This window comes from Carassius carassius, chromosome 19 (assembly GCF_963082965.1).
Source record: "Carassius carassius chromosome 19, fCarCar2.1, whole genome shotgun sequence".
Taxonomy (NCBI): domain Eukaryota; kingdom Metazoa; phylum Chordata; class Actinopteri; order Cypriniformes; family Cyprinidae; genus Carassius; species Carassius carassius.
Genome location: NC_081773.1, coordinates 22192603 through 22200499, shown reverse-complemented (window position 1 = coordinate 22200499; position 7897 = coordinate 22192603). Strand labels below are relative to the sequence as shown.

Below are 7897 nucleotides of genomic sequence, written 5' to 3'. Positions count from 1 at the left end.
TGCATGAGCAAAACACACAAGCCTCGTCACTTGTCGGAATGGGCCTGTTAAGTGGTTTGATTAGTCATTTAAAGTGTCGGTAGTTTAATTAAAATCACCTAGCAATTAGCAGCAGTGGCATAACTTTTAAGTGTATCTCCGCCATCTTCAATGCATTAACCAGTCTTAATAATCATAATTGTGTCAGTAGTGCTGCAACCCATGTAAACATATGGCTAGCAGTGAGCATTGATCAGGACATCCGACGTGCACCTCATTCAAGCAAACATCAAGCAAGACAACAACAGAGTTATGGATATTGTGCGATTAATAGGGCGTGCCCATTTAAATGAGATACTCATTAAATTGACAGATTACTCCCTAACATGTCCCATGCCGAAAATAATGATCAGCCAGCTGATCAGCATGAGTGTGGTCCGCAGACCATGCTTGACTGCTGATGAGCTGTGTCTCCAAAGGGTTTCATCTGTCATAAAAGCATGAATTACTGGATTGCATGATGAGTGATTACCGTGCAATGTATCAGAGCAGAGAAAAGAACAGACACTATACACGAAGGGAACAAAAACTTCTATCCACTTGTTATGACTCAATAGAGTTTTAAAAGAAAACACACTCATGCATACACACATAATCTTTCAACCTTGGCAGATGAACAATGAAGCTTGTAAGACTAGCTACTTACCTGACTGGAGAGATAATGCAAAATTGTCTATTTGACATTATAAAATGCCATTTCTCTGGTACACTGTGCACTGCAAGAATATGGCTTATTTCTATTCCTGAAAATAACTGAAAATGTTTCATACTTTTTCTTTCACTTAAAATATACTATTAGTAACCAGTAATCACCCTAGTTCCCTATATATAACAATATACCATTAAAACAAGATAGATGTTTAAAAGAAAAGTTATTTATAATACTTTTATATTATATTAATAGAAATATCATAAAATATATTAAGTCATGTTCTTATGTGACAGAATGCTAGTTCTAAGAATAAATGATGTCCATTTTCGAACAGATATTTTATCCATTTCAAAACATATTAAGTAATTTTTTTTGTACAAAATGTGTGACAAAATATGTGAATTCAAGGGCCGTCGGCAAATAAATGGTGCTAGACCTTCACTCACGACTGACATTATTATGTCAATTATTATGCAACCAAATTTCTTCTTTCTTGTGTTTCGCTCAGAGCTGAAAATTGAAAAATGTACTCAATCTCTGGCCATCCAAGATGTAGATGGCTTTGTTTCTTCATCAAAACAGATTTGGAGATATTTTGGAGAAAGCATGATCATGGACAAACATACAGCAAATATACAGCTTTTCACTTCACAAGACATTAATTAATGGACTAAAGTTGTGTGTATTATTGTGATGTTTTTTATCAGTTGTTTGGACTCTCATTCTGATGGCACCCATTCACTGCAGATGACCCACTAGTGAGCAAGTGATGTAATACTATTTCTACAAATCTGTTCTGATGATGAACAAAACTAATCAAACTCATTTTTGAACGATTCCATTAAGCTTACTGTAGGTCTCTGAAATACACTGAATTGATATATACAGGTTACCACAGCGAAACATACACCTTAATCAAGCATGCATTACAGTATCTTCAATAAATAGTAAACGGTCTGCCGTAAGAGCTTTGACCTCTTTTAAAATTATCAGTGTCCGAATATTAAAGTCACTTGCAGGCCTGTCTCGCTAATCACCAATACACGTCATGCATTTCATAGATTTCATGCTTTGAAAAGCAGTGTGTTTCTAAAGAATAGGCCTCCTCATTGTCTCGCAGCAATTACCGAAATCCACAATGGCACATGTTCGTCTGCTTTTATGTGTGCTTTTCCTCTAGCGTGCTGTTCAGTTCTCCCTTTCAATCGCATTCATCCCACACGGCCTCTAGCTTTCCAGATGAGCCCTATTCCCATTCCACCACTTAAACATAATCAAAGGCATTACGCAAATCCATGAAAGACTTCTAATTCACAGCAAGGCCATAATCACAGTCTACACTCTTTATTTTGCATGACACTTTTTCTGAAAGCCTGCTCCATGTAATCAAGGGGGTTCTGATTTTGACACAATTCTTTTCTCTGTCCCCATTGAAGGAGTCAGAGCTTAAGAGAATATTCTTGTTCACCTGACAGCTTTCTTTTTGTGTTCTTCGAGATCCCTGATAATGCTTTGTGCTTTCTGAATATGTGCTGAATATTACACCTTAAATGCTAAAGTACACTTTTTGAGACCGGCTTACTGGCTCTCCTCTCTATACAGTGGAAAGGATTTTTGGTGGGTTCACACTTGCCATGTTTTATTGCATGCATTCTCTATGGCTCAGTCGCTCTGTCTCATGGCAGTGTAAAGGAGATCAATCAAAGCTTGTTGTGAGGGTACTGAACTGCCTTTGGCTCATTTTGCTCATCCAAATGCATCCTATTACGCATAATGTGTCCTCTACATTTTACTGCCGAACTCGCTGCCTCTTCTCTCATTACACTCAACCCTAACAAACTAGCTCTCTTTCTCAGAAATAATTTCATCTACTAACTAATGTCTGATATTGATGGATTGCAGAAAATATTATCAGCAGCATCACTCTTGTATTTCCATATCCCACGTTCTTGAATATGTTGGTGCAAACTTTTAAATTATTTTAAATTATGTTCCGGGAAGATGAGAATTGTAGCCTACCTAACCCATTTGTTGGTATGATGTATGGGTTTTATAACGCAATCAAATTGTCAGTGCTGTCACTAACTTTCACCAGTAGAGGGTGCAACAAATTAGATTTTTTTTTTTTTTTTACTCTACAATAGGGCTGTATACATTTTATTTCATTCATTTTTCATTTAATTTTTTTATGTCAGGAACGCCTAGGCAATATCATAAAATGAAAATTACAATAAAGCAGTAATGGTTAGTAGCCTCAGGTGGTCGTAATAACTATCTTCACATCCGCTGAGTTTTCCATATGCATAATGGACACTACAGGAATGAAGAGACATAACTTGATTAAACTATGGATAATTTTATCTGGCTCCTGGTAGGCAATCACAACAGTTATGGCTTCACGCTGCATTTGTCCACTTCACTAGTACAAAAGAATATGGATAACATACAATAACAATAAATCTGTTGCTGCTGGAATTTTTATTGCGTTATGCTGTTAAATGTAAATTCATAATGAAAGAGTTGTAAAATCTGTGAGCTTTACAGCTTATATCAATAAATTAAATGAAAACCCTTTTCTCCTCTGTTAAAAGATTATCAAATAATGTTGATCAGATATAGGCCTAGAGATGTAAGTATATCCCTGTAAAACTTATCTGTGTAAATGTAAGACAGCCAAGTATCACAATTTGAAATCCTTTTATCCAACTAATATACTGTAAACTGAATATATCACCCAACATTTCTCAGTCTTTTTGTTAAATTGTGAATTTCCCTTGAGCTACTTCCACAGATAAAAGAAATTGAATGAATGAACAGAAATGGGCAAGCAATGTTCATTCTGTTCAGACTGTTAACAATGCTTCCTTAAACTCAACTGTAATACAAATGATATAATTATTTAAATATTTATCATGTGCATTACAGTTGAGCAATTGTGTGCATTACATTAAGTCATATATGTAAATATAAAACATATATAATATCAAAGTGTCACAGCCAGAAACATTTTATATACAAAAATACCTTCATTTACACATATGTATTGAGGGTGCAGCCCTATAATAGGACATTATTGAATAGGCTGGTCATGTTTGGAAAGGTTTTTTTTTTTTTTTAGCAGTTAGATTAAGCATTTGGGTTGTATTTACTATAAGCAGCTCTATTAGTCATGATTTTAAGCTTTTATGTATACTGTAATATCTCTGTGCCTCAGCTGTTCTCTGAGTTTGTGATAATTCGCTCTGCTAACAAGCACATGTTAATGCCTGACAGGTTAATGACTGTGTGTTTAGGTGATAAGTGTTTGTTTACAGTGCGACAACCAGCAGCAATTCCTTAGCGTCTGTTCTCTAACAAACAGAAAATGACTTCTCTGGAAGTATCATTTCAGAAGATAACTGCATTGCAGATGTGTCAGGCTCTTCAGCTCAGCCGGGGGTGTGAAATTCAAAGTAATTGGGATCTGAAGGATTTGGATTCCTCCTTCTGTCCCTGAGAGTGTATTCAAGGAGGTTGTCAATGATACACAGCATCTGCGGACACAATAAAATGTCTTCTTGTGAAAAGATAATCATTCAAATATCTGTGAAATTGAAAGCTATGAAAAAGCAAGTGTATGTTAGTCTGGATGGTGAATGTATGAATGAAAACAGTATTAGATGTCATCTGGACATGATATAATTTTAATTGTATGATCAGGGCATAAATAATATAGGCCAACCATTGCCAGCAGAGGGCAATATAGTGTAAAGAAACATTAAATAAGTTAAACTACCAGTAGCCAATGGACCTTTTTCACATTTCCGGGTTTCTTCCGGGTTAACTTGAAGAACAGTGAATGAGAGAGTATGACAAATATATATTTTTGCATTCCCATTTGCTCAAATAGCAAAAGAAAAACTCCACGATAGTGTTTTCATTATTTGCACAGAATGGATCAACAGCTCTGTGAGAATCTACAGTATGGTGAATGACGTCAAGTAGACCGTTCCAAGATGGTGGCCTCATCTACATACCTGGAGCAGTCAATGGGGCATCTATACTATGTTACAGCGGACATTTTAAAGCTGACATATCATGAAAATATGACTTTTTCAGGTTTTAAGTGCTATAATAAGGTCAGCTGCATCTACCAACCAAGAAAACGAGAAAAAGATTTACCCAGTAACTTTGTTTTGGTAAGCCTTTTTCTGAAAGCATCTGAGAAAACAAACGCGTCAGATTTTGCTCGCTTGGTGACGTGGCAAAAGGATTTCTTTATAATATTACCACCCCTTAATCTGTAAATTTATACCCACGGCACCATCATTTTGATTTCGCAAGCGACAACAGTGTACCAGCTCTAATGTCATGGTGAAAGTTTGAGCAAAACATACTAACTGTTCTGCCTTTGGCTGCACAGATGATAACAGAACACTATTTACAGTCACTAACTTATTCAGCAAGGATGCTTTAAATGTATCCTTACATTTTATAATATATTTTGAATTCTGTTCTTTTGAACTTTCCATTCATCAAAGAATACTGATAAAAATGTATTACAATTTACACAAAAATATAAGCATCTGTTTTCATAATAATAAGAAATGTCTCTAGCACAAAATCAGTATATTGGAAATGATCTGAAGGATCAAAAAAAAAAAACAGTGTATAAGGATAGATTACATTTTAAAAGATAACATAAAAATATAAAACTGATATTTAAAATTGTATAAATTATTTAATACTATTTTAGTGTTACTTTTTACAAGAATGCTTAAAATGTTTTATTATACCAGTAGGGGCTGAAAGCTAACAAACCTATATTTTACCCCCTTCCTACATCTTGACCCAACTGTTTTACTCAAAAACATGCAGTCATTACCGGTTAGCAGAAAAATGAATCGTTAAAACCCATACTAAGTAAACTGTCGGTTAGCAATGTAACTGTCAGAGCAAATGCAGATGGACTCCGAAGACAAAAAGCATAAATCCTGATGCATCATTTACCATGTGAAATCTTGCCATGATAGGACAGGGTCAGGTCTCTCCGAATCCCTTTTACAGGCTATCAGACAAGCATTTTCCCTCAGGTTTAATTAGGAACTCTTCTCTCAGTATCCAGCATAGTTACTCTTACACAAACCAGCAAGAGAGAAAAAATATGATCAATACGCATAATAACAGAACTGCTAAGTTCTATTATATCCTGACCTGCAACTGACCACAAAATGTGTTACAGTCTGTACAGCTTAGATCATTGCCTCATCCTACACTGCGAACTATTCAGCACACCATATTTTCACATTTATAACACAAAAATCCATATAAATAATTAAATATCCAAACATACTACCAATAACACTTGCTATAGAAGCACAACATTCAAATTTCTCTCTCCAGTGGCAATCCTTCAGAGCATGATTATAATGGTATTATCAATATGTCAACTATTACATTGATTACATGAACTTCGTGAGAAATCTGTGCTTTCCTGCCCCATGATTATGTGGTTGTCTCAGAGCGGAGAAAATAAATTACAATTTCACCACTGAGCTTTTTGTTCAGAGCTGCACTTCATTCTTGTCACGGAGCGATGGACCCCTGAATCAAGTCCCATTTTCAATCCAACAAAAGCTCTATTCTCTCTAGCGGAGTGATGCTGTTACCGCCAAGTCACATTTAGTGGAAAACAATATACGACATTCTGATTAAGACAAAAGCCAGGGCTTAGACTCAGTGCTTTGGGTTAATAAAGGTATTGACCTGCACAATGGAAAAAAAAGCTCTTGAGGCCTTTTAGGAACACAAAAGAAGAATGTTTACAGAATGTTCATGTAGCTCTTTTCCATACAACAACAGTTCAGAGTGACCACAGATGTCAAGCTTCAAAAAAATGGATGTAAGATGCCATAACAGCAGTACATATTAATCATGTTCTATATAGTTAATAATATTCAGTTAACATTATTAGCATTTTTGTTTTCAAGAAAAAGCAGTATAATTTTTGACTGGCATATTTCTACACTATGCATAGCCTCAAATCAGTCATATACTAGTCTCCCTCAGATGACCTCTCTGCCATTAGGCCTAACATATTATTTGCTGTAAAAAATAAATAAATAAAACTCACAATGAATCACAATCTACAGTGGGCTGAAAAGTATTGATCTAGAAGTTGAAAGGGGAAATGTGTCACTGCCCTTTCATGCTGTTCATACTCAAAACAAACCATACAGTACATCGTACAATATAGTCACGATTTATGAGACAGTCAAAAAAGTAGTTGAATTACTGTCTTTCGTGGGACAATTAGTGCTTTGCTTCACTTTTGGTGAATGTATTATGCTAAATCAATGGAAACACCACTTTATGATAACACACAGCAGAGAGTGGTTTAACATTCCAATGCCCTCTAAATTAACGAAGGACAGAGAGGAAAATAAAGGGACACTCTCTTCTTTAAATACTGAATGAAATAGTTTAGGACTACTGCTGTGTAGTGTGTACCATGCCAAAATGATTATATTCTTGTGGGTTACTATGCTCTTAGTCATATTGAAAGAACCATCCAGTAAGCAAGCTAAACGAAAAAAAAAAAAAAGAAAGAAAAAGACGGAAAAATTCTACCTATCCTTGTTTTTTTTTGTTTTTTTTATGCTGCTTGTGTCATTATTCATTATCTGTGTTTCTTAAAAAGTTTACATTTGGAAATACTAAGAATACATTTATATACAGGTATCAATTAACTTCTATAATTTAAACTAGGATATGTAGAACCGACCAGCAACAACATCAAGTTATTGAATGAGATAATGAGATTTTCATCATAAGTAAAGATGAGAAGAGAGTACGTGAAGGCAAAGAACCACCAGTTGGGCCTGTAGATAGAGCACAGAATATAAACCAAAGAAGCAGCCAAGAAACTGCATATATAAATGAGTTTTAGCCTACTTGAGTGGGTACATCCTGAGAGCCACATCAATGCCAGGGCAATAAGACAAGAAAGCTGCCAGTGCTGTTTCCTCAAACAATCCAAAGATCAGGATTTAGTTCCTTGTAGAACAAAAAATTTAGTAAACAGACAATAAATAAAAGAAAATCTCCTCAAGAACATGGCTTACACTCACTTGTTCTCCCAGACTCTCTTCATTCCCTGTTGGAAGACAGAAGTACGCCAGGTGTTGCAGATAATCAGATCGGCCCTGTGCACGACCACAATGCTGG

At 35.5% G+C, this 7897-nt stretch overlaps 1 long non-coding RNA gene across 3 annotated transcripts; it reads right to left on the bottom strand.

Moving 5' to 3' along the window:
* Nucleotides 1-2788: 2788 nt before the first annotated feature.
* LOC132095393 (uncharacterized) lies at nucleotides 2789-7897 on the bottom strand. Of its 3 annotated transcripts, none has more exons than XR_009422439.1 (3): nucleotides 7801-7897; nucleotides 7625-7726; nucleotides 2789-4224 (listed from the first exon to the last, which is right to left on the bottom strand). It is a non-coding gene; the product is annotated as an uncharacterized LOC132095393 (long non-coding RNA). The 3 variants fall into 3 exon arrangements; XR_009422438.1 differs by lacking the exon at nucleotides 2789-4224 and adding an exon at nucleotides 5520-5805; XR_009422440.1 differs by lacking the exon at nucleotides 2789-4224 and adding an exon at nucleotides 6806-6841.